The following is a 3,388-nucleotide window of genomic DNA, read 5'->3' as shown; positions in this document are numbered from 1 at the left end:
GCACCAAATATTTATTTGTTTACTTATTTTAAGGGAGATGGCAATCTTCTGGTTTCACATTTTGAGTACAAAAATTTCAACCCTGATACAACAAATAGTATTAGTACTGAATGATAATGACAGATTGCATTCCCATAAACGTCCAATCATACATGATTGAGTTTTTTTTTTGCATTCACATTCTCTATGTGAATGGGTATCAACCATTCCATAACACACTACATATTTTGTGTTTACAATTTGTAACCAATCTCAAGAGTGGTTGTTAAATTTTTTAAATCAAACAATCACATTTTTGAAACGAAAAAAATGAGAATGCACACTCAATTGATTCAATCATTACACAGCTCTGCTAAGTACCTATAAATAGTATGCAGTACACAATACTCATATCTGTAACAAGAAAATTTTGAGTAACTTGTTCGGATTTTGAGGATTTTTTATTGGTTTTTGAGAAAATTGGTAATTTTGTAGCAACACTGGTTGGCTGACTAGTTAGGCATGCGGTTCATACTAATTGTGACGTAGTTTACAACTGATACATTTGACTACAGGAGAATTATTGGAAATTAAAGGTAAATGGACCTCACACATTACGTGCATATGTATGTATGTACTAAATATATGCATTTCAAATCATTAATATGAATTTCTTCTTATAACAAAGGGGCACCAATATTTAGTTTAATGTAATCATCAAATTTGTTTTCATTTAGTATTGGAATAAAATGGTTCAGGGAAATAAAGTCCGCGGAGATTATTGCCTTTTCGGAAAGGAAATAATTCCCGCGGGCTTTATTGCTTCTTGTCGGTAGGCTTTATTTCCTGAAAAAAGGGAAAAGCTCTGGTTTATATTTTAAAATGCATCCAAAACCCCCCGTGTTGTATTCTAATACTAAATCAAAACTAATGTGATGATTACATTAAACTAAATATTTGTTTCCCTTTATTAATAAGAAGAAATTCAAATTAATGATTTTCAATACATACATTTAATGTGTGAAAATAAAATAATTTAAAGCTTCAACAAAATATTTCAGTAAAAAGTTAAACACATACTTTCGTCGATTGTCAAACAATTTTACGGCAAATTGGACACAAATTGCTCATATTTAAATTAAGAGTTCTTGCAGAGACTTAAAAGTAGAAATCGAGGCTTATTAAAACAAACTGGTTTTTGAATTCAGAATAATATGTAGTTATTACAACTAGCGTCGTCTGAAGCATCTTCTGTTTCGGCGGATAGGCTAGATATCATCGTACTAATTATGTTATTTTGCCCGTTACTCATTTGATTTTTAAAAAGCCTTCCAATCATATTTTGTTGTTTATGAAATTTTAAGTCGTCTTCTCAGTTAAATCAGCCCGTGCGTCATCCACATCACAGTATTTCTGCGGCGTGGGTATGCAAAATTGGAGTGATGTTTAAAATATCATTCAATTGTGTGTAAACGTGTGCTTCCAGATCTTAATACAAAATTATAATTGGTGTGGCTCAGTAAAATAAAGCCAAAGAAAAGAACACTCACGGGCTTTATTTCCTTTTTGTTGTTCAGAAAGGAAATAAATCCCCGCGGGTTTTATTGCCTTTTATCGGAGACCTTATTCCCATTTCTAAAGGTAAATAATGCCCGAGGGCTTTATTTCGTTTTTTTTTTTAGGAAACAAAGTCCGCGGGCGTTGTTTCACTGCACCGAATAAAACACGGGAGGTTTTGGATGCATTCTAAAATTTAAATGTAATGCCTTTCCCTTTTTTTAGGAAATAAAGCCCAACGACAAAAGAAAAAAAGCCCGCGGGAATTATTTCTTTTCCAAAAAGGAGATAATGCCTGCGGGCTTTGTTTCGTAAAACAATGAAATGAAGCCCACGGGCGATATTTCCGCGGGCGTTATTTCACTGCAACCAAATTTGCCTATCACTTAATGGAAACGGTTAGAATAAAATATGTATGTAGGTAGCTCAATATTTTACAAAGCGAGGTATTTTTAATGGTTCTTGCATCAAAATATAATTTTTATAACTTAAATTTTAGGACTTATCAACTTTTCATTGTAAGCTAGCAATATATCGTTTTAAAAAGTAATATAAAATATTTTTGTAAAAGTACCACATTTCGATGCTTTTGGGCTGATGAGGATCTAGTTCCTAGTTGGTTTTTGTCGATAAAGAACTAGTACTAAACCAGAAATTTGATTCTCTAGTTCGGGTTTCCCTGGAGGGTAAATACTAAATATTTGTTTGTACGCGTGTGCACGACCAAATCTCTTTATGCAGTTTGGTTCTTTTCCGAATGGCTTTTCATATTCAATCGGTGCAGCAAATTCAATCAGCGATTGCACAACTAAGAACAAAAAAAGTACACTATTATTTATAAGGCAGTTCTCAATTTAACGTTTTATTATTTTCTCTTCACTCACGTTAGAATTCGCAATTCAATCCGACGATTCTTAACGCGAATAGGGTTATGAGATTATATGCACATTTAAATGTGTTCGTATTCACGGATTTCGTAAATTCACCTTTGCAAGAGAATACGCGGGTTTCTACTAATTTGTAAATTTTTTTCCGCCTCATACTGAAGTCGCCCCAGTTTTGTTTATTGTAAATTCATTGTTTTATCTATATAAGTATATACATATGTATGTCCGTTAAGATAAGAATAATCTTATCATTTTGTCGATAGGCATTTAACGCTCTTATCTCATAGCAAATTGTTGATCGCGCTAGCAAACCTGAACCAAGCTGTAAATGCTTCATTTGTATGTTTAATAGATACTACTTATGTATGTATGTACGTACGTATATTTGTAGGCTTAGAGCTCCTCTATGTATTGCTGAGCAAAATTTATATACCCGAAAAAGAGAACCAAATTTCTAGTTCAGTACCATGGTACAATAAAAACAGGTAGAAGCCAATTTGACGTCAAACCTACAAAAGTCAAAGTTTTCGGGAGAGTAAAAATAAAAATGAGTGTGTGTAAGGAAAAAAAAAATTACATTTCACTGGTTTACGTTTTTAAGTAAATTTGAAGTTTAATTTTATTTATTTATTTTCTATAGTTAAAATTTGTTCATTTGTTTATTGTTTTCTGTCTTTGATTTATGAGTTGCAGTGTTGTTGGAGGAACTTTCCGACATAAGAATCATAGTAACAGCACTTGGCATCAAACGTGCCTTTCCTGTACCTCCCGGTGCATTTATAAAATCTGCTGCTTTAAAATGTTTAACGCACAGCAAGGCTTTTCGCTGCAGCTCTGCCCCACAGCTGCTTTCGCAACGCTCCTTACGCAAAGGACATTGAGGCACGTTAAAAAATTAGTGGTATCTGATTTATATTTAATACCACATAAAAACCACGCTTCAGGTGTTTATGTTTTAACACATA

General features: G+C 33.0%; 1 long non-coding RNA gene across 1 annotated transcript in view; it reads right to left on the bottom strand.

Moving 5' to 3' along the window:
• The window catches only part of LOC108359768 (uncharacterized), an 8,626-nt gene extending 6,060 nt beyond the window's left edge, over positions 1 to 2,566 (bottom strand). Inside the window, exons 1-2 of the long non-coding RNA XR_001846988.1 lie at positions 2,421 to 2,566; positions 2,111 to 2,344 (exon numbers count right to left, since the gene is read on the bottom strand). This is a non-coding gene — a long non-coding RNA (uncharacterized LOC108359768). The remainder of the gene's footprint in view (positions 1 to 2,110; positions 2,345 to 2,420) is intronic.
• Between the last annotated feature and the right edge of the window lie 822 nt (positions 2,567 to 3,388).

This window comes from Rhagoletis zephyria, unplaced genomic scaffold (genome assembly GCF_001687245.7).
Source record: "Rhagoletis zephyria isolate East Lansing unplaced genomic scaffold, Rhagoletis_zephyria_1.1 Rzeph_scaffold_00456, whole genome shotgun sequence".
Lineage (NCBI taxonomy): Eukaryota > Metazoa > Arthropoda > Insecta > Diptera > Tephritidae > Rhagoletis > Rhagoletis zephyria.
Note: the sequence above shows the minus strand (reverse complement) of the source record. Positions and strands in the feature narration are given on the sequence as shown.